The 24,128-nt window shown below is 46.6% G+C and overlaps 1 long non-coding RNA gene across 1 annotated transcript; it reads right to left on the reverse strand.

Moving 5' to 3' along the window:
* Positions 1 to 213: 213 nt before the first annotated feature.
* LOC138109464 (uncharacterized) lies at positions 214 to 23,454 on the reverse strand. The gene is made up of 3 exons (XR_011150493.1): positions 22,878 to 23,454; positions 21,824 to 22,131; positions 214 to 1,419 (listed from the first exon to the last, which is right to left on the reverse strand). It is a non-coding gene; the product is annotated as an uncharacterized lncRNA (long non-coding RNA).
* Between the last annotated feature and the right edge of the window lie 674 nt (positions 23,455 to 24,128).

Consider the following 24,128-nt stretch of genomic DNA (forward strand, 5'->3'; position numbering starts at 1 on the left):
TTGCGCAGCCGCAGCTCCGCCCGAGGACTGCACAGGTGCGAGTCCGCTTGGGAACTGCGCAGGCATCGCCGCGTCCAGCGGGCAGGGGTGGGGCAGCGCCGCCAAGGTCAGTGCTGATGGCAATGGCGGCCACTGTGGTGGCGCAGGCACGTCTGGAACATTGGGAGCAGGGGAGACCACAGGCATGGGCTCACCTTCGCTGTCACTCCACCCTTCTGCAGGCAAAGGCGAACAAATAGGATCTGTGAAGTCGGGAGGGGCAGGGCAGCTTGCACCGGGCTCACAAACAAGGGTGGCCAGCTCCCCACTACACAGTTCACCGCCGGTTTCAGCTGTGTGTGTCGGCGCAGAGCCATCGATCCCTCCCTTCTTGTTCTCCACCCTGCTCAGATCCTCCACATCCGCAGAATTCTGCCGCTGCAAGTCCTGCTTCTTTTTCACAGCTTTCAAAGTGTCCAGTAGCACCCTCGAGGTAGTAAGTACTGTCTTTGTGGTTTAGTCACCGCAGGAGGCAGCGTCAAAAATAAGTTGCCCAACTTTCTCTCAGACTGTTGCACTAAATGCATTAGCTGAGGTAGGTTCCAAACCCTGACTCTTGCACCATAGCAACAGGACTTCCAAGGTATGCTTATAGTATTTAATACCGCGCTTGCCTAACGTAAGCGTCCATATATAAATTATAGCCTTTTCTTCTTGGGATACATGAGCTCCCATTTTTCCCCTAGCAGCTCACCTTAAAAGGCTGTAATCGGTCCGAACCTTTGTCCGCCAGGGTTTTTTCCTGTCTGCCTCCGGCCGTTCTCCCCTGTGGCTTGGCTGTCCGACAGGCAGCCACCTGTGGAGTTGTATCCTGTCGGAGGCACCAGATGTCGCTGTTGAGACAGATGCGACACGCACAAACCACACCAACAACTCCAGGCAAAAAGCATCTTTAATTCTACAAAGCCTCTTTTATACACTTTCTTGGCACTTGTGGTGCCATGTCCATTGGCTTCTAAGTTACTACATTACAAATTATTGGTTACCTACAACTAACACCCATTCGAAACCCATAAACAGCCTCCCACAAACAGCTGTGCATTCTTCTTCTGTTGTTTTGGTTTCTTGCTTCTGTTGATGCTAAAATTCTCATGGGTACAAACTGAATTCTCACGGGTACAAAGTGATTGTGTCCAAATAGAAATCTGTGAGGCCTTCAGTCCAGCTGTCGGTTCCCACAGGTTCCATCTTGGTTTTGTTTGGAGAATTACTCACAGAAGACCAGCAGCAAGTGGCTGTAACCCTGTTTAGGAGTCCTTTACAGCAAGTTTCTGACTTCCCAGCAGAATTTTGCTGTTTCCCTATCTCTAGTCACTTCAGCAAGTCAGGGATCTCTGTGTAGCATAAGGCTTACATAGGAGTGTCATCTTATTTATCCACCTAAACCAGAAACAAAACACAAAACATACATTTTAACCAGTAATTCTGCTGCTGTATTAAGACACCTGTTTAGAGCATCAGTGTGGGAAACAAACAGAAAACTTCCTAGGAAATATATGAGGAGTTGCCTTGTTGCATTAATCAATATTAAAGGATTTTGGGTTTTTGTTTAGAATGAAGACAAGAAATCTGCAGTACTCACAGCTCACACGGCTTGTGGTCATCAGCATCCTTCCTCCTTTTCAGAGCACATTCAACTGTGTTTATTTGATGTTTTGCAATTCTAGTAGCGAATGGGGTAGACTGAATGACTGAGGGTTTTTTTTTCTCATCAGCTATTCCATTTCAGTTTCTCATCATTAAAAGCCCAGCTGTTTATTTGACTTAAGCTAATCTATCAGACATGTTAGATAGCCCTTCCCACAGTGGTGTGGAAAGAAACAGCAGCAGTCAGATGCCAAAAGCTGTATTTAAGTATGTCCAAAATTTCTAGTTTTGTATCTATCTACATGTCTCCAGTCTGGCCTACACTCAGACTTTCTGCTATTTCTGAAGGAAACTTCCAGGAATACTTCACTTGTAGGAACTTCCAGGAATGCTCTCTGTGCCCAGCCAGAGGCAGACTATTCAAATTGTCAGTGGATGAAACATTAAAAAATTACCATGGGAACTCCTGAATACAAGGCTGGAATACACACACACACACACACACACACACACAACCATCCCTTGTCCCTGTTTTCCACTTGTGCTATTCTTCCTCATGAAACAAGACTGATACTGGAAGATGATAAACAGATGCGGAGTACATCAGTGAGGATGCAGTCACCAATAGTGGAGGTCTGACAGAAGGTCTGATATGCCCATTAGATCTTAAAAATAACCTAAAATTATAAGCAAAAAATTGATTGTGTTGCAATAAAAGTATTCTAGGAGGCCTCCTGTATTGCAGTGTCTCTCCCCATCACCATGCCTCTCTGCTGCTGAATTGTCATACCTACTTCTAAAAAAGATAGAATGAGTGGAGACTCAAAGGACTAAAATAGAAGTTACTTCCAGAATGAGATGTTTCTTGAAGGGAAGGGATACTGATTTTGTTTTTATAAAAGCTTCTCATATTTTATACCAAACACTGAGCTCTAAAGAAATTTTTTGCTAACACCAAATCAAAAAATGCAAGAAAATTAGAGCTCAAGTCAGAGCTCTCAGTTCTTACTCCAAATTTCAGAATCACATTCAGAATGACATTTCACCTTCCCGGTGCTCCTGTTCCAGGGAAGGAAAAGTAAGCAGTCATTCAAATCTCTTTAGCTGGTGTTCTGGAAAAACAGCATTTCATATGTTAAAGCCTCATGATCTATCCATCTAGTAGTGGAAAGCATAAAAATTCTGATACCATCTCCTTAGACTGAATCCATTCTTGTAACTAAGCCTATGAAAAGAATAAAGGTGGCATCAACAATCTGTTTTAATAGCACTGTTTGTATCATTTCCAATTACACGAGTACCCTTTCTCCAAAGTCATTAGTGCCCTGCCATTAGAGCTGTCACTGCTTCTTCAGTCTTGCTGCTCTGAGAGCAAAGACTCTGTGTAGGCTTCTGTTAGGAATATTGATAAGCTTCACGAAAAACTCTTCTCCGGATGTCTTCTATGAGGCATTCATACTCCAGTGTAGGGGTCCCTTCCCCCCCTGCCATGTGGTCCTGGGAGAGGGGCCCTGGGGGGGAGACACGGGGTTTCCCTGCCCCTGGTCAGCCTCATTCCCCATGGGTTGTTTTGTGTTCTCCTGCGCAGGCAAGGACCCTCGGGTCCCGTGATTGCGGCCATGCAGCTGGAGAAATAAACATCTTTCTGAAACATCTATCAAGAATTGGTCCATATATATTTTTTTTTCCACAGGCTTCGTTGTCTGATACGTGTTGCAGTATCCCCACTGTAACAAATGGTGGATAATGCGAGCAGAACGATCCCTGATCCCTAAGGACAGCAACTGATTTGTGAGTAAACTCTGGATTTCTCTTCTTGTTTTTGTTTTGCTGTTCCATCTCTAAACTATGGAGGAACTGTGGAAAGACTCTTGGCTCTCAGAGCCGCATATGGACATTTATCTTAAACTTGAAAAGATTCTTGAACAACAATTTGTGAATTTTAGCTTAATTCAAGCTCAAAAGTAACTGAAACACTTCCTGGCATGGTTGTTTAAGAACTTTTTCTACATTTCTTGGGATTTAATTCTTACCAAAGACTTTTGGAAGACTGTTTGGACACAGTTAATTTCTGAGTCAAAATATATGCCGATGGAAGTATATTTTCATGAACATTAATTAATTACTGAGCCTGTTGAGCAATGTCAGCTGTGTCTTGGCGAAGGGAAGCCTGGCTCAGGGACCGTGTGACCCAGACCACATGGACCAAGCGCTCTGTGGGCAGCAGCGAGGCAATTCCCGCGTGTGGGCGGAGCCACGCGAGCTCCAGTGTCGGCAGTGGAGCGAGGCGCGGCAGGAGCAGCGTGACCTGGCGGTGCCCACCCGGCCCTGCGCAGCACGTGGTGGAGTGAGCTCCATGAACGCCCGACCAGGAGGGGTGGCGTGCAGGTGGCAGCTGGTGGTGGGTCGGAGCCGCGCCCGGCCGAGATGCGTGCTGGAGCACGGCGCGGGGGGGTCATCGCTCGGGGACCTGGCTGAGACATGGGCATGGCCCCAGGCAGCGGCGGCGCAGCTGAGAGCAGAGGAGATTGCGCGCAGGGAGCTGAGCGACGCAGCCTGGCCCCACCCGTGCAGCCCTGAATGCGACCCTGGGAAGAGCGCGCAGCCATGAGCAGCCCCAGTGGTCCCGGCAGCACTGACAACCCTGGCAATTCCAACATGGGAGCGAGTGAAAGCGAAAGAGAAAGCAAAAACACAGCGAGACAGAAAAAAGCAACCACTTGAAAAAAGGAAAAGATCACCATAGCTAAGGTTTTAGGAATAGTAAAATGGTATAATGTTAAACAAAATTATGGTTTTATAACAAGATCTGACAACCAAGAAGACATATGCGTTCATAGAACTGCTATTAAAAATAATAACCCTGAAAAATACATCCCAAGATTAGGAGATGGAGAAGTGGTAGAGCTCAAAATTGTGCAGGGTAGAAAAGGGTTACAAGCATTGCAGGACACTGGGCCTGTAAAAGGTGTTTCTGTAAAAGGCAGCATATATGCCAAAAATTGTAGTCATGTTAGACAATATCTCCATTATAAGCCCCTCCTACAGTCTCCCTTTCCTAATCCCACCTTTCCCTTTTACCCTACATCCTAGTACCCCCAGTGTATTCCCAATCTGTTTTTTCACCCATGGTTTCCCTCACAAAACCATGCCTTTGCCAGTTGTTTCCCCAAAAATCCCTTTCCAATGCTGAGTGGGGGATGAAGAGGGGGAGGGAAGAAATTAACTATTGTTGTTTAGAATTCCAACAGGTACAAATAGAAGAAGCCCTCTCCTGCCTCAGTTTCCCCACAAAACATGCCCAGAGAGTCCTGTCTCCCTTCTGTCAACATTAAGATGTTCCAGAGAATCTGTTTGGACATTTAAAGACTCAGGAGGGTGGCTTGTTTTGTTTTGAAACTGTTCTTGTTATGTTTATCCAGTTGTTTTCAATGTTAAGTTTTAAATCTCTTTTTTTAAAAATAAACGGGTGAAATGTTGGGTCCCTTCCCCCCCCTGCCATGTGGTCCTGGGAGAGGGGCCCTGGGGGGGAGGCACGGGGTTTCCCTGGACCCTGGTCAGCCTCGTTCCCCATTGGTTGTTTTGTGTTCCCCTGTGCAGGCAAGGACCCTCGGGTCCTGTGATTGAGAGTTCCACAGCAGATCCTCAGCCATGCAGCTGGAGAAATAAACATCTTTCTGAAACATCTACCAAGAATCGGTCCATATGTATTTTTTTTCCACGGGCCTCGTTGTCTGATACACGTGTTGCAGTATCTGCACTGTAGCACTCCAGCATTCCTGATAATGGATAAATGCTTATAGCAGAACACACTCCTCAGCAGACAGCAAGGTTTGTTACTAGGATAGCTGTGCAAATCAATACATTTTTTAGCTGTAGTTCATCTTTAACTACACAGGCAACTGGAACAAGGAGAAGAGGGGGAAAAAAGCATTGCCTGTTTATTAAATCATTATGTCTCAGTAGGTATGAAAATATATTCAGGTGACAAAAGGATCTTCAATATCTCTGATGGAATTCAGCTCTTCAAAGTTGAGACCAAGCCCTAAACACTTACAGCAGGAAAGCATCCAAGAAAGCATCAAGAAGACCTTTGTCAGTGACAGGTTAGAAAAATGCATATTGGGAATAGCAATCTCCAATGGCCAATTCTCCAAAACCTATCCAAATAACTTGTTACCGTTTAGTATGTTTACTGACACAAATTTCTTACCCGTGCCAACAGTATTAGACTCAATTTTTTTCTCTGCAGTTTAAGCCTGTGTTAGGGTTTCAGGAGTTCTCCTGGCTTTTTTTTTTTCTGTTAAAGGAATTTTCCCCATATGTGTTGCTAGGGGGACAAATTGCTGGATACTTAAGAAAAACAAAAGACCTACCCATTGGGGGTGGGGTGCATCTGGCTACTCTTTTGTTTCACCTGGGTGTGGGGACAGTCGGTCCCCGGCATTTGGACAGAGAGAGAGGCTGCTTTCTTCAGCTGCTTTTCCTTCTGCCGGACAAGCCCCGGGATCCCAAGTCCGCCTTTCCCTGCCCTGCTGGGAGTCGGGCCGTGGCCGCCCTGCCCCCGCCGTTGCTTCGAGCCTTCGCTATGTTGTAGCCCTGCTCGCCCTGCCTGCCCCAAACCCCGGGGAGGTTCCCCATTTGGATCCATCTTGTCTGCCACCCAGGATTTGTGCTCGTCCCTGCCATTCCAGCCTGCTGTTCCCAAGGGTCCGGCCGGACACTGGGATCGGCTGCCCAGGGGTTTGTGAAGCCATTGTTCCGTCCCTCCCTGGGATCCCAGGGCACCAGTGCCGCGTGCTCCCCGAGCTCGCTCCAGAGCGCCCCCTGCAGCCGCGGGGGAACCATCGCACCTGCCCTGCTCACCGGGAGCCGCCAGCGCCCCTGCCGGCTGCGAGCGGAACTGCACCCGAGGGGAAAGGGCCCGACAGCCGAGAAGGCTGGGACTGGGTTTGTGATTGTTTGCTGTTACTGCCATGGTTATTGCTGTTTGTTTGACTGGTTATACACATATAGATATATAATAGTAAAGAACTGTTATTCCTATTTCTCACATCTTTGCCTGAAAGCCCCTTGATTTCAAAATTATAATAACTCGGAGGGAAGGGGAGTCACATCTGCCGTTCCAAGGGAGGCTCTTGCCTTCCTTAGCAGACACCTGCGTTTCAAACCAAGACAGATCTTGGTGCCCAACATGGGGCCTGAGGGCATTAAGAGAAAGGGGTGAAAAAGGAATAACAGTTCCTGAGTAACTTAATTTTGTGTGCTGGATATAGGAACCTTGCTAGGCAGCACTATGTGGTCTACTTTACCCTGGTTCAGGTGGCATGTGGCCGTGGCTATATTCTTCCCCTTTGCAGCTCCTTAATTGAACATGGGTCCTCTGACTAAGGCTACCATTGCTGTTATCCAGTTTGCACTATGGGTCGAGAAGGTGAGGAATTCATGGGTTTTTAACTTCCTCCAGAATGTGGGTACACGGATAAAGGGCTATCACACACTAAGTGCGTATTTTTGGGTTTATGTTAAAAATGGTACCTTCTGTGAGGAAATGACGCCAGGAGAAGTTTTCTCCCAACCCCTCAACCAGTTCTTTGGGCCCACCCCACCAATTTTTGAAGGGTTTAGATTTCCTCTGGGTACTAACCAACTGGTGCTGATAGGCCTACTCTATTTAGCACTCAGGGATAAGTTGAGATTGGCTTGGATAACTACCCAGACACTGGCCCCAGAGACTAGAGATCCTACCCCAGATCCTGATCCTGCCCCAGAACCTGACACGGCCCCAGAGAGTAGAGTTCCTACCCCAGAGCCTGATCCAGCCCCACAGCCTGACACAGCCCCACAGCCTGATACCGCCCAACAGCCTGCCTCAGAAATGGACTACCCGAACTGGGTGGGGGTACTGATGAAGGGGATGCAGGAGATGTGCCAGGAGATATGCCAAGTGCTAAGGGAATACACCTCCTCAGCTAGTGAAAAACCCTCTTCCTGCCCCAAAGAGGGTGAGTCCAATGGTGCAGCAGTGGAAGCCACGGATGTTACAGCCATCCAGGTTTCAGCTGAACCACAAGGACAACCACAGCCAGCAGCAGTCACCCCTGTGCAAAGGAGGAAGTATAAGACCAAATCAGTACGACCAGTTAATGATGATGGGGAACCAGGGCCCTCACAACCAGCAGGAGAGCCAGAGCCAGAAATCATCACTGAGTCCCTGTCGTATGACAGTCTCCGTGGTATGCGAAAAGACATTGTGCGAAGGGGGCATGAGCCTTATACAACCTGGCTGCTCCGGGTTTGGGACCTTATGGGCACAAGTGTGCAGCTAGATAGTGGTGAGGCAAGGTATCTGGGATCCTTGACCCAGGACCCAGGTGTGGACCAGATATTTGTGAGGGAGCCAGGGCCCCTTTCTCTCTGGGAGCGGCTCTTAATGAGTGTGAGAGACAGGTTCATTCACAAAGAAAGAATGCAGGAGTACCATCATAGAATGCAGTGGAAGACACTCGAGGAAGGGATCCAGCAGCTAAGAGAGGTGGCAGTATTAGAGGTACTCTTTGGGAAGGATGGACAGCATGATAATGACCCCGATAAGGTCAAGTGCACAGGACAGATGATGTGGAACCTGTAGGGCCTTCGCAATACACCACCTTCATTGCAATGATTGATGCTGACAATACCCGAGAAACAGTGGGCTCTGTTGCCAACAAGCTCAGGAATTATGACAGTATGGTCAATGGCCCGCTGAAAGCTCATGTCTCTGCTGTGGTCCAGGACCTCAAAGAGGAGATGAGGGAGGAGATGAGGAAGGTCAGTGTGGCACCAGTGCGAGTCACAGGCCCCCAAGTCAGAGCCCATCGTCCCCCTGCTAGAGAAAGAGGGTACACCCCACGAGCTGAGCTGTGGTTTTTCCTGTGTGAGCATAGGGAAGACATGAGAAGGTGGGATGGGAAACCCACCTCTGTCGTGGCAGCACAGGTGTGTGAACTCAAGGAGGGAGGCACTAACCGAGGGGGTTCCGCTAAGGTGAAAGTAGCCTCAGCCTCCCGTGACCGAGCTGCCAGGTATTACAGAAGGGAGGATGATATGTTGGATTCCCTTGAAGGGACCTTGAGCATGTACACCCAGGGAAAGAATGATAACCAGGGCTAGAGGAGCCCTGCCTCTAGCCCGGAAGAGGCACGGGAGAACTGGGTTTTCTGGACAGTGTGGATTCGATGGCCTGGCACATCAGAGCCACAAAAATATGATGCATTGGTTGATACTGGGGCACAGTGTACTTTAATGCCATCGGGACATGTGGAGGCAGAACCTGTATCCATGGCTGGGGTGACTAGGGGATCACAGCAGTTGACCCTTTTGGAAGCTGAGGTGAGCCTGACTGGGAAGGAGTGGCAAAAGCATCCGACTGTGACTGGCCCAGAGGGCCCGTGTATTCTGGGCATAGACTTCCTCCGGAATGGCTATTACAGAGATCCGAAAAGACTCAGGTGGGCATTTGGGATTGCTGCTGTGGAGGCAGAGGGCATTAGGCAATTGAACACCCTGCCTGGACTATCAGAGAATCCTTCTGCAGTGGAAGAGCAACGAGTGCTAATTGCCACCTTGACAGTGCACCGCCGGCAGTATTGGACAAATCGAGATGCTGTGATCCCCATCCACAAGATGATTCGTGAGCTGGAGAGCCAAAGGGTGATCAGCAAGACCCACTCACCCTTCAACAGCCCCATCTGGCCTGTGCACAAGTCTGACAGGGAATGGAGATTGACTGTGGACTATCGTGCCTTGAATGAAGTGACTCCACCATTGAGCGCTGCTGTGCCGGACATGTTGGAGCTCCAGTATGAGCTGGAGTCCAAAGCAGCGAAGTGGTACGCCACTATTGACATTGCTAATGCATTTTTCTCCATTCCTCTGGCAGCAGAGTGCAGGCCTCAGTTTGCCTTCATCTGGAGAGGTGTGCAGTACACCTGGAACTGACTGCCCCAGGGGTGGAAGCACAGTCCCACCATCTGCCATGGACTGATCCAGACTGCACTAGAAAAGGGTGAGGCCCCAGAACATCTGCAGTACATTGATGACATCATTGTGTGGGGGAAAATGGCATCGGAGGTGTCCTGGTTTGAAAGACAGGTGTCTGCTAAGGAAGGCAGGAGCCTCCCTTGGAATGGCAGATGCAACCCCTTTCCCTCTGAGTTATTATAACTTTGAAATCAAGGGCTTTTAGGCAAAGATATGGGAAATAGGAGTAACAGTTCTTCACTATTATATATATAAACAGTCAAACAAAACAACAATAACTATGGTAGTAACAGCAAACAATCACAAACCTAGTCCCAGCCTTCTTGGCTGTCAGGCCCTTTCCCCTCGGGTGCAGCTCCACTTGCAGCCAGCAGGGGCGCTGGCGGCTCCTGGTGAGCAGGGCAGGTGCGATGGTTTCCCCACAGCTGCAGGGGGCGCTCCCGAGCGAGTTCAGGGAGCACGCGGCACTGGTGGCCTGGGGTCCCAGGGAGGGATGGAACAAAGGCTTCATAAACCCCGGACAGCTGGCCCCGGTGTCTGGCTGGACCTTCGGGAACAGCAGGCCGGAGCAGCAGGGATAAGCACAAATCCCGGAGGACAGATGAGATGTATCCAAATGGAGAACCCCCGCGGAGGTCCAGGCAGGCAGGGCGTGCACGGCTACAACATAGCGAAGGCTCCAATCAGCAGCGGGGCAGGGAGGCCACAGCCCGGCCTCCAGCAGGGCAGGGAAGGCAGGCCGGGGATCCTGGGATCTTTCTCTGCAGAAAGAAAAGCAGCCGAAAAGAACCATCAGCTTCTCTCTCCGCAGCTTCTCTCTCCGAACACAGAGAGCGAATTGACCCCATACCCAGGTGAAACAAAAGGAGCAGCCAGGTCTTTTTGTCTTCCTTAAGCACAGCCATTTGTCTCCTAGCAACATGCATATGGGAAAAAAATTCCTCTAACAGGAAAAAAACTAGGACTAAACTAAAACCCCAACAGGAGGTATCTGAAAAAGGAGAGAAAATCATCCAAATTCTCCTGGAAGCTGGTTTTGCCATCAAGAAGTGCAAAGTCAAGGAACCGGACTGAGAGATCCAGTTCCTGGGAGTAAAGTGGCAAGATGGATGACATCAGATTCCCACTGAGGTCATAAGATCACAGCAATGTCTACACCAACCAACAAGAAAGTAACACAAGCTTTCCTAGGTGCCATAGGTTTCTGGAGGATGCACATTCCTGAGTACAGCCAGATCGTGAGCCCTCTCTACCTGGTTACCCGCAAGAAGAACGATTTCCACTGGGGCCCTGAACAGCAGCAAGCCTTTGCCCAAATCAAGCAGGAAATCACTCACGCTGTAGCCCTTGGCCCAGTCAGGACAGGACCAGAGGTGAAGAACGTGCTCTACTCTGCAGCCGGGAACAATGGTCTGTCCTGGAGCCTCTGGCAGAAGGTGCCTGGTGAGACTTGGGGCCGACCACTGGGATTCTGGAGCTGAAGCTACAGAGGGTCTGAAGCCAACTACACTCCCACAGAAAAAGAAATCTTGGCAGTTTATGAAGAAGTCCAAGCTGCCTCAGAGGTAATTGGCACAGAGGCACAACTCCTCCTGGCACCCCGACTACCGGTGCTGGGGTGGATGTTCATAGGAAAGGTTCCCTCCACGCATCACGCCACCGATGCTACTTGGAGCAAATGGATCACCCTCATCACGCAGCATGCCCAAATTGGAAACCCAAGTCACCCTGGGATCTTGGAAATAATTACGAACTGGCCGGAAGGTGAGACTTTTGGGTTATCTTCTGAAGAAGAGGAGCAGGTGATGCGTGCCAAAGAAGCCCCACCATATAACAAGCTACCAGAGAGTGAAAGACAATATGCCCTCTTCACTGATGGTTCCTGCCGAATTGTAGGCGCTAGCCGGAGATGGAACGCTGCTGTATGGAGCCCCACATGACAAGTTGCACAGGCTACTGCAGGAGAAGGTGGATTGAGCCAATTTGCTGAACTCAAAGCTGTCCAATTAGCTCTGGATACAGCTGAAAGAGAGAAGTGGCCAAAGCTCTACCTCTACACTGATTCATGGATGGTAGCCAATGCTCTGTGGGGTTGGCTGGAAAGGTGGAAGAAGGTAAACTGGCAGCGCAGAGAAAAACCAATCTGGGCTGCTGAGGAGTGGAAAGGCAGTGCCACTCGGGTAGAGAAGCTATCCGTGAAGGTCCGTCATGTAGATGTTCATGTCCCCAAGAGCCGGGCTACCGAAGAACATCGTAACAACAAACAGGTAGATCAGGCTGTGAAAATAGAGGTGTCCCAGATAGACTTGGATTGGCAACATAAAGGAGAGTTGTTTCTAGCTCGATGGGCCCATGATGCCTCAGGCCATCAGGGCAGAGATGCCACCTGTAAGTAGGCGTGAGACTGAGGGGTGGATCTAACCATGGACAGTATCTCCCAGGTGATCCATGATTGTGAGACATGCGCTGCGATCAAGCAGGCCAAGCGGGTGAAGCCCCTGTGGTATGGTGGGCGGTGGCCCAAATACAAATATGGGGAGGCCTGGCAGGTTGATTACATCACACTGCCTCAAACCCGCCAAGGCAAGCACTATGTGCTCACAATGGTAGAAGCCACCACAGGATGGCTGGAGGCCTACCCTGTGCCTCATGCTACAGCCTGGAACACCATCCTGGGCCTTGAAAAGCAAGTCCTTTGGAGGCATGGTACCCCTGAGAGAATTGAATCTGACAATGGGACTCATTTCAAGAACAGCCTTTTCAACACCTGAGCTAGAGAACATGGCATTGAGTGGGTGTACCACATCCCTTACCATGCACCAGCAGCTGGGAAGGTTGAGCGGTTGAGCTTAAAACCACCTTGAAGTACTGGGTGGGGGGAGTTTCAAAAACTGGGAGGTGCATTTAGCAAGAGCCACCTGGTTAGTTAACACCCGAGGCTCCACCAGCCAAGCAGGCCCTGCCCAATCCGAACCCCTACAAACGACAGATGGGGATAAGGTTCCAGTGGTGCACATGAGAGGTATGCTTGGAAAAACTGTTTGGGTAAAGTCTGCCTTGAGCAAAGACAAACCCATCCGTGGGGTTGTCTTCGCTCAGGGACCAGGTTGCACCTGGTAGGTAATGCAAAAGGATGGAGAGACCCAATGCATACCTCAAGGGGACCTTGTTTTAGGGTGAACTACCCATGGCTCTGTACTTATATCAGTATCAGCATGTATATATGTATATAATTCGGGTGATGCATGTATTCATATGGTTAAAAAGGTTAAGTTTCATGTAACATGTTAGTATGGGAAAAATTTGGGGTGGATAATGTTGGGGTTCCAGAAGTTCTCCTGGTTGTCTTGGTTTGAAAGACAGGTGTCTGCTAAGGAAGGCAGAAGCCTCCCTTGGAATGGCAGATGCAACCCCCTTCCCTCCGAGTTACTATAATTTTGAAATCAAGGGGCTTTTAGGCAAAGATGTGGGAAATAGGAATAACAGTTCTTTACTATTATATATATACATATATATATATATATATATATATATATATATATATATATATATATATATAACCAGTCAAACAAACAGCAGCAACTACGGCAGTAACAGCAAACACAAACCCAGTCCCAGCCTTCCCAGCTGTCAGGCCCTTTCCCCTCGGGTGCAGTTCCGCTCGCAGCCGGCAGGGATCGCTGGCAGCTCCCGGTGAGCAGGGCAGGTGCGATGGTTCCCCCACGGCTGCAGGGGGCGCTCCGGAGCGAGCTCGGGGAGCACGCGGCACTGGTGCCCTGGGATCCCAGGAAAGGGATGGAACAAAGGCTTCACAAACCCCTGGGCAGCCGATCCCGGTGTCCAGCCAGACCCTTGGGAACAGCAGGCTGGAACGGCAGGGACGAGCACAAATCCCGGGTGGCAGACATGGTGTATCCAAACGGAGAACCGCCCCCCTGGGGTTTGGGGCAGGCAGGGCGAGCATGGCTACAACGTAGCGAAGGCTCGAATCAGTGGCGGGGCAGGGCAGCCACAGCCTGGGTCTTAGCGGGGCAGGGAAGGCAGGCTTGGGATCCCGGGGCTGCTCCGGCAGAAAAAAAAAACGGCCAAAGAACCAGCAGCTTCCCTCTCTCCCCGAACTCCGAGACCGACTGCCCACACACCCAGGTGAAACAGAAAAAGCAGCCAGGTCCTTTGTTTTTCTTAAGTACTTGGCCATTTGTTCCCCTAGCAACATGTATGGGGAAAAATTCCTTTAACAGAGAAAAAAAAACCCAAAAAAACAGGAGAGCGCCCAAAAAACCCCAACACTGGGGGGTTTTTTTCTGTTAAAGGAATTTTCCCCATACGTGTTGCTAGGGGGACAAATTACTGGGTACTTAAGAAAAACAAAAGATCTACCCATTGGGGGTGGGGTGCATCTGGCTACTCTTTTGTTTCACCTGGGTGTGGGGACAGTCGGTCCCCGGCGTTTGGACAGAGAGAGAGGCTGCTTTCTTCGGCTGCTTTTCCTTCTGCCGGACAAGGCCCGGGATCCCAAGTCCACCTTTCCCTGCCCTGCTGGGAGCTGGGCGGTGGCCACCCTGCCCCCGCTGTTGCTTCGAGCCTTCGCTATGTTGTAGCCCTGCTTGCCCTGCCTGCCCAGACCTCCAGGGGGGTTCCCCGTTTGGATAAATCTCGTCTGCCACCCGGGATTTGTGCTCGTCCCTGCCGTTCCAGCCTGCTGTTCCCGAGGGTCTGGCCGGACACTGGGATCGGCTGCCCAGGGGTTTGTGAAGCCTTTGTTCCATCCCTTCCCAGGATCCCAGGGCCCCATTACCACGTGCTCCCCGAGCTCGCTCCGGAGCGCCCCCTGCAGCCGCGGGGGAACCATCGCACCTGCCCTGCTCACCGGGAGCCGCCAGCGCCCCTGCCGGCTGCGAGCGGAACTGCACCCGAGGGGAAAGGGCCCGACAGCCGAGAAGGCTGGGACTAGGTTTGGGATTGTTCGCTGTTACTGCCAGAGTTATTGCTGTTTGTTTGACTGGTTACACATATAATAGTAAAGAACTGTTATTCCTATTTCCCATATCTTTGCCTAAAAGCCCCTTGATTTCAAAATTATAGTAACTCGGAGGGAAGGGGGCTTGCATCTGCCATTCCAAGGGAGGCTCCTGCCTTCCTTAGCAGACACCTGTCTTTCAAACCAAGACAGCCTGCTATTTCTTGTCCTATTCCCCACAAAGCAGAGTAAAGGGATTGAACTCTTCTTCCTCAGAGTAGCTATCTATGCTTGTTTCAAAACCTCCAGGTCTGACCTTTTCAGTTAACTTTAAATCACATTTATTTACCATTATGTTTTAGAGCAAAACTTAGTGAGCAGGTAGTTTCCTCACTTGATTCTGCCACAAACACCCCTGCATTAGTTACTGATGACTGCAGTGTCTCAGAGGCTCAGGCAACAGGGCAGCATGAAATTCAGCAAAGGTTACTTCTGAAAACCCTTTGGTCAGCTTTTCTGGAAGACCACTACAAATGCAGACCTAATGCTGGTTATCTAACCACATACTTTCTTAATTAATGCATCTAAATAACAAAGACCGCATTTTAAAATCTGACCGCTATAAGAAAACTCTTTTTGTTCCTTGTGATCTAAGAAAAAGATGACAGCATGTGCATTTTTTTTCCTTTGAAATAAAACAAAATGAAAAAAAAAACCAAACTACCCAACTTTTGCCTCCTCACTTTAATGCAATTGTTTTAAACAGTAACTCTCAGATGCTTCTTGGATAAATATTTTAACTCTTATTTTAAAAAGAATAGTAAATATTTAAATAAGCAAACAGCACTTTTAGGAGTTTTAGTGTTAAAAGTTATCAGAGAAACAGTCAAAAAAAGAAAAGGCAAGAACAAAAAAAATTAGTTTAATCCAAGGGGATAATCTTTGTCAATTATTGAAACTTTTCTGAGGACTAATCTGGACATTCCACAGGATCAGTTTCCAGGAGATATAAAATTTAAAAATTTTAGCTCAGTTATGTAAGACTCCTGAGATTAAGCCAACTTTCTCATTCTCACCAGAGCCTTATGAAAGCATCATGAAATGATGAATGCCTCAGGATTCCCAGGAAAGCATGATGGAAACCCGCTGTATTTCTAGTGGAGTGACAATCACTAAAGGCAAGTGCAAAAGGCAATATAAAATATATAGACATACAGAGCTATAAAGCAAATCCATTTGGTAGAAAGGCAAATTTTAACCAAATAGTAGAAGAAGCATTCTAACTACAAAAGTGACTAATAAGTGGAACAGGGTTCATAGGGAAACTGCAAAATACCTTCTAAATTTTACTTTAATCGCTACGCAACACTCTTCTGACCATCCCATAAACCACTGAAAGGGTGTATGATGCAGCCAGCTCATCACCTGACTGGCATTTACTGCACTTCTGCATATGCATAACATGTACAAGGCTCAAATATGCTTCCAATGCAGCATTCCTAAAAGAATTTCTCTCAAATCTTTATGCATCCAAAATGTTGTTTTAGTTTTTCAAAGTTATTTCTCTCCATTCATAGCCCTCCAGCTTTTAGACTGATCTTTTCAGAGGCTGAAATTCATAATTCATCTGAAGAACACAGCATCTGTTCCATTGTGAGATCTCCCCCAGTGGCTGGGTCAGCTTTAGCCAGAGGGAAACCACATGGAACAAGTCCCTCCAGATTTTTCCCTTTCCTCCCATAAAACCACAGAAGAGTAATTCATTTGGGGGAGGTGGCAAGGAAGAAAGTGAAGCAGGTCTCCGTACTCCCCCTCCCCAGGTATGAGGAATTAAATTTCTCACCTGTCTTCATCTACCTTTCCAGGAAAAACAAAACCCAAAAACCCAACTGAAAGTATCCCTTAAAAGTAGGAATATTATCTGATGGAATTTGACTTCTCTAAAGAACTGGAATTTAGAATTATTTCCAATCCTACTGTAGAGATAGTAATCCTTAGTAATCAAACCAGCAATACCAGGTTAACTATGTCGGACTTGTAGTCTGGAAGCTACACTTCCAGCAACCCACAAAAAATAAACAAAAATGCCCAACAACAAAACCCAGAAATTAAAAATACCCTCCACACAACTGTTTGTTTTTCCAGGTATTTTCTAATGGTATCACATTAACTCATACTCTGCTTTTTTCAGTAACCAGCCCATTTACTGTGCTCTCCAAACTTCTGTAAGCACTGAGGAAGACAGGTTGTAGAAAAGTTGTGGAAAGAGGGAGCAGGCTACAAGTACTGAGAGGTAGGAACTTCACAAGGAGCCTTCTGGTTCTGCATTTGAAAAACGAAAACCAGAGAGAGGATATAATCCATAGCCCATACATTTGAAAATATGGATATTAAGAGTGCCTAATTATTACATATGCCTAAAGAGGATATCATCAGTTTATTATTACATTCCATGGGGTTCTTTTTGAGGAAATGAGGCCAGCTTTTACAGACATACTAGCCAGCACTTAGAAGTACACTGCATTCTACCTCTGACAACTACATACTCAATTTGCTACCTCTGTGGTTTTTACTGCTTGTTGTCATCAGAAACTTCAAATGACCAGAGAAACCTCGACCCTGCTTGCAGTGGTGCAGGTCCAGCCCTGTTCCTGTGCAAACACCAAAACCTTCACATGTGCAGGCTTTCACCCACGACTGCTGTACGAAGAACATTCGTGTCTCGGATGGAATTTAAAGAAAAAGAGTTCAGTGTGTAAGGCAACATCTGGTATCTGCCACTCATCCTGCATGTGGAAGCCAGTCACAAGCACGTTTTCCAAACTTGCGTGGCACTGAAAGGTTCCCATATGGAGATGACTAACAGTGTTATTTGGGTTAGGCTGCCAGCTACGCTCAGTCCCTTACAAGGGCTGTTTCCTGTTTATGTGACAGGCCATGTCACATTTTTCAGGCATTCCAGATACAATTGTAGAGAGAATGAATTTTGCCTGGGCTTCTTGTATACCCCACCTGTGTAAGGCCATGGTAATTCCCAGCACAAGGAGACAGAGTAATGTTTCACAAAACACAAAGGGTGACCAGAACATGGAGAAAAACAGAGGAAATGCCACGTATTCTGCATATTCTTTCATCTAGCTTACTATCGAAGGAACAACAGTGCAAGAGCACCCACACAACTCTGAAACAACAGTGAAAGTAAACACCAAATACAAGATCACTCATAGTGTGGCCAGGTGATCCTTTCCCTCCGTTTTATCCAACACAATGCTCACACACAACACAGCCTCCATGCACATTCAGCTGTGAAGTTCCAGGTCTGAGCATGCGTGGGATTGTTCCATGTAATGGCACAGCCATTATACCCTGCCACCCCACCCTGCCACCCACCCACCTCTGCTGGCACAAAAAGGGGCATTCCCTGTACTTTCTCAGGTGATGGTAAGAAAACCTGGCTGTGAACCTTCCCTTGCCACTGAACACACATGGATCTTTTTGCTTTGCTTCTGTTGATTACTCACAATATGGATTAATCTGGGGCTTGCATGGTGCCAACAGATCCCATGAGGGAGTGGATGCCCCCTTACTCAAAGGATGTGCTGCTGAATCAAGGTCCCAAAACTCGAGGTTCCCACCTCAAGGTGACAGCTCAAACTGCTGTATGTGCCCTTGCCAACATTAAGACATCCCAGTGCTTTTCGAGGAATCTTTTTGAAGATGGTCAGTTTCTAGAGAGTTTAGTTTAATATTTTGATTGTAAGCTGCTTTCTATCAATGTAAGCTCATCAAATTCAACTGAGGATCTACCACTTTATCTGTTGAAACTTGCTCCTGTGACTTGGGGAAATCACAGGGACACTTGAGGCAATCACATGATTCTTGAAAGACCAAGAGCAACACACTGGGTCAGAAAACTGACTGGCCACAGTGCCCTGAATGTATTCTGAATTAGAGCCATATCAATCATTAGCAGTACAGCTACAGAAAAAGCCCACACTCCAATTAAAAGCTACCCCATGAAAGAGTATTTACAGAACTGCTCTCTTGGCACAAGATAAAAACCCAGCTCCTGGACTCTAAAGTCTCCAGAGCATGCAGATCAAGGTAGCTTCTTTCTGTACTGCTTGAGAAAACAGCATGGCCCAAATCCAGCAGACAGAGGGATCAAGCTGTGTTTGAGAGGTTTGAAAAGTGTTTGTAGTCAAACCATTGGCCGAATCACGTTCAAAATGAAGCCATGCTTGGATCCAGTTTCTAAATAGTGCTGTTGCCAGCACTATGGCACATGGTGATTTTGACTTGAGGAGACTGGTCCACAAACTTGGAGAAATATCTGATGGGACACCAGCCATCTTTCAGTCTCCACATGTATATCTGAAAACACTCAGGATTACCAATCCCTAAAGGATCAACAGAAGGCAGACGTGAAGGGCTCAGAGATGAGACAGACCCTGCTCTCCTGCCAAGAACCAAGCACTCCAGAAAAATAGTAGAGTGTTACTGCAGCACTACACACATCAAGTCTCATTCTCCTGCTTGTTCTAAGTTTGGCTCAGTAATCTAAAGGAACAGCAGATCAAGAAGTTCAAAGTTATGACAGGAGAAAGGGGAAGGGAAAGTTAGGCATACCATTTTTCTTTATAGAAAAGAATGTTTTTACACGTTACAGGGACACTGGGGAAAGCTGCAACAGGAAAATCAGAATATGCTTTACAAAGGCAAACTGTGCTCTTCCCAGCACGTCTAAGCAAGTGACCGCTCCACATAAACCAAACTCTTTGAGCAAAGAATGCCTGTAATATAATTAGAGCTCATTTTCTATTTACTATAGTACACAACTCTAAGTGGCAGGTTTTTATCACTGCTATGAGATATCTTAGCTCCTGTCTACAGTCTGGAGCAAGTGACAGTGCTTACTTCTTCAAAATTAAACTACAGCAGCCTCCTCTGAGCTTCACAGATTTAGATCTCAGATGAGCTGGCAGGATCATGAAGAGAAGATTTTTCAATTCATGCCTGAGCAGCAGGATGAAAAGGGGAAATCACAAACCAATTTCTAAGAGAAAATGATCAATCTGCACCCAATAGAATTTTAAAAATCTTAACATTCCTTAAAGATGATTAAATCAAATTCCAGACTTTTGGACTGATTGTAAAATTTGGGAGTTTGTTTGACATTACTTTTGATTACTTCGGCTACACAAGATCAATTAACAACATACACTGAGGATCATTTTTAACTGCCAGGCATTATCAGACCTGCATGAAAACTATACCTGTCTTGTCCACTCACTCCTATAGACCTGCTCACCTCTAACCACATCAAGCCCAGAGGACACTTACATTGTAAATCTTACTCGAGTCACTTTTGTGTTTGCAGCAGGCTTTGATCAGGAGGCTGCCTCTCCATCACACCTGCCTCATGAAAAACAGTTCACCATACACCCCCCATGGGACACAGCCAGCTGAAGGGACCAGCAGCTCCTACAGGTGGGATGAATGAAACAGGAGCCACCTGTCGTCAGCCACCTCAGTTAAACTGAACAAAAGTGGGGAACCAGAGCCCTCTGCCTCAGCAGCTCCCAGCACATGAAGACACACAGACACGTGACCCACAGCAGCACAGGGACAGCACCCCTGAGGATGACAAAAAGTGATTTGCAGAGTTCAAAAAAAACAAGGAAAGTCATCAAGAATACAGAAGTCAGTTAGGGGAGCTTCGGGAACAGAGAACATACCCTAATGGACAACAGGGCAAGGGTCTTTCTCTTCACTAAGGTAAGTCAAGAACAGAAAGGGCCAGAGGAAAATAAGAGCCATTTTCCCTTCCCTCCTGCACAGAATCACAAACGTATTTAAGAAAATGAACTGTGAGATGATGCATGTAAAAAATATACTGCTCCACCACGGCTGGTGATGGTAGAGTTATGTTGTATATTTAGGCAGGCATCCAGAAAAAGGTGACTGCCAGTTCATGGCTATGAATCTCAAGAGCACAGTAAGAGGCTACAGTGTGCTTCACAGAACAAACCAGCAACAATAACTACAGAGAGCACCAAAACACAGCTAACTTCCAAGGTGCTGATCAAAGGTTTTGACTAGGACAAGAGAAAGGAAAAATCAAGGAGATACAGACCCTTCTTGATGTGCCTATCAATTTCAGACATCTCTACACTGATTTGTTGTCTTCACACAACAATACTCACACATCTGTATTGTTTAGAGGCTAGAAAAGACAACTATATGAGGAGGCTGACAGCTGGTTTGAAAGCCTCACAGAGTTAGACCTAAAGCCAGTCAGAATTTACCTGTGAGGTTTTGCAGCCACAGTGAAACCCACAGTGAAAGCCAAGAAGACAATCAATGAAAGAAGATGTTCTGGACACAAGGAGAAGATGTTCTTGTTATTATGGAACATTAAGTGTGTACAAGAAGGAACCTGCATATAATATGTAACCAACTATACTTCTGCTTGTATACCAGTTGTATTACTGCTTGAATGGTCATTGTTTGTTAGACAGCCTTGTCGTTGTTTGCCAGCAGCCAATCCTAAACCACAGTAATTGTGAAGAGGTATAAGAGCAGCAGCAGAGAATAAGAAAATAACTTCTACTTCTTATGGCTTTAGATTACAACAAGTGTGCGTGTCGTTTATGTCCGTCTCAACAAAGCAACAACTCTAGCTGTCTTAAGACAATAAAAGACAATAGCAAGAGTGGCAAGAGGAATGTTTTAGCAAGCAAATGGCTTTAACAAAGTAGATAGCAATACCAGGTTAAGAAGCATTAGAAGATCAAGCCCATGGTTCTGATACAGGGTGTGATGAAAGGATGTGATGCATTATTTTTATCCATCCCTTCCTAAACCCATATAGGTAAGCAGGACTACCTCTCTTAGCTTTCAACAAATCTTTTAATCATTCACCAGAGACTTTTAAATGGTTAAAGTCATCTCCACTCAGGAAAAGTTATTTGATTTCCAGCATTTAAAAGCCAAAGCAGACATTTCAAAATACATTCAGCTGTATGGAATTATATGTCTCCACATATATTGTTCACTGCTTTTCCTCAATACAGGTATCCATGTCTCTTCAGTTTCTCCTAACAAGGACTTGCCTTGGCTGTTAACTAGTGTCTTCTGTTTTTAACTTTTGTTCAACAGACTAAATGGAGGAAACTATGGGGAAATAAAACCAAATAAGCAGCAGGAACTTACCTGGTTCCAGAGCTGACACTGTAGGCTCTGTCCATGTTTCTAGTTCTCATCATTCTCTGTTTTGTGAGAGGTCAGCAAGAAACACTTTTCCTCTCTTCCTTGTCCTTTGCCTTGTCCAGCTTTCTGACTCCAACTATCCAAAATAGCAAATCAGTAAGGAAACTTCTTCAAAATGCTCCTAAAGTTTTCACAACAACCTCAAGCCAGCAGTTGCTTCCTCCCAGGTAACTTCTGTCCTACCTCCTGTGATTCTGGCTGTTAGTCTGTTGTGGTTTAACCCCAGCTGGTAACTAAGCACCACTCAGAGGCTGCTCACCCCAGGTGGGATGGAGGAGAGAAATGGAAGGGTAGAAGTAAGAACACTTGTGGGTTGAGATAAAGACAATAAGTAAAGCAAAAGTTGCACAGACAAGCAAAGCAAAACTCATTCACCACTTCCCATGGGCAGACAGGTGTTCAGCCATCTCCAGGAAATCCAGGCTCTATCACACCTAACTGTAACTCGGGAAGACAAACTCCATCACTCCAAACACCTCCTCCTTCCTTCCTTCTTCCCCAGCTGAGCATGACTCCATCTGTTACAGGATATGTGTTGGGTCAGCTGGGGTTGGCTGTTCCAGCTGTGTCCCCTCCCAACTCCTTGTGTACCTCCAGTCTCTTCACTGGTGGGGTGGGGTTGATGCCTTAGGTTTTAACTTTTATATTTTTCAAATTCTGTACTGCTTAGTGTGTTAACTCTGAAGTTTCTTGTAGCCTGTTAACTTCTGCTTTCTCATGCTAGGCAGCCATAACAAAGCCTCTCCAGACCTGCTCTCCAAGGACACTCAGACTGTCCTAGGCCCAGAAAGTAAACCAAAGCCTCTAAAAGGAGGGGCAAGCTTGGGGAAACTACATCACTAACTGAAGCTTTAATTGGAGAATTAAATATGCAAATGAACCAAACTTATAAAAGTGTGAAGAACTTGTGACCTGCTGTCCATCTTAGGGTCCATCTTGGCAGCAGCCTCTGGCTCCCCAGGGTGTACCTTTGAAGGCCCTTCAAATAAATACCTACCTTTGTTCCCTTATTCTTGTCTAGTCTCTGTTTTTAGGTGGCCTCTTCAGGCATCAGAGTGAGAGGCAGAAAAGGCCTTGGCTCTGTGCAAGCCCTGCTCAGCAGTAACAAAAATATCCCTGTGTTATCAACACTGTTTCCAGCACAAATCCAAAACAGCCACCGCCGTACCAGTAACTGTAAAAGAATATTAACCCAGACAAAAACCACCTGAGAGTCACAGGTGCTACTCCAATTCACTCATCTTGTTTAATGAAGTACAGCTGAGATACTCTGTGCCATCATATGAAGCTCCACTTTTTCCTTGTACCTGACCATTTTCCTTTCCACACCACAAGCAAACAGATATCTAGATAACAGATAAAGAAAATACTATGTACCCAGCACTTCAACAGTATTCCAGAATAACTGACAACGGAAGGAATTTTAGAAAAACTGGGATCCTGCAGGTCCCACTTAATTCAGATTACTACTGAAAGTTTCTGAGGCACTGCAGAGCTACTATTTTATAATTTTAATTCCTGTTTAGGAAAAACAGAGAGGCATTACAGCCCAAAACATATGAGACAGCAACATTCAAAGCAGTCACAACATAAAACTGTCTTTTCTTACTCCAACGCTTTTTCAAAGTTTATCAAAACTTGCACAGGATCATCCAAATATGAAAACATCCAAGCAGAAACACTCCTTAAGACTTGCATGATGGATGGTTACAGCACTAATTAAAAAAGAAGTCACTACCTCACAGCTGCATTCCATAAAAGGAATGAAACTGTTGGGAACAGCTGGGAGTTTATGTAGCAGGGGCTGAAGATATCAAAACCAAAGACAGTGCCTGAGCAGCGAGCATTCTTTTTCTTTTTGGTCATCTTTAAATTTTATTTATTTTAAAGACTTACATTTGTGGTATGACTGCTTCTTTATGAAAAAGATATGTCAAACTGAATCTGAACAAAACCAAAAAACCCGTTCTTGGAATTTAGAAGTACCAGGTTCTTCTCTATAGGGAACTTGAACATTATGGGATTTTTTTCCCCTGTGCAGGGGGAGAATTGTTAATTTTAAAAATATATACTGAGCCAAGCAGTGGAATTAACTTTAACAAAAAAAAAAAAAAAAAAGAGAAAAAGGTGGGATTGACTCATAGTCCAAAAAGGGGTATTCCTCTTTACAGTGACAGACAGATGCATTCTGTGTCTGGCTGAACATACACTGAGCTCTGCTGCTCAGCCTCCCCTCACTCCTGAGTTT

This window comes from Aphelocoma coerulescens, chromosome 4 (assembly GCF_041296385.1).
Source record: "Aphelocoma coerulescens isolate FSJ_1873_10779 chromosome 4, UR_Acoe_1.0, whole genome shotgun sequence".
NCBI lineage: Eukaryota > Metazoa > Chordata > Aves > Passeriformes > Corvidae > Aphelocoma > Aphelocoma coerulescens.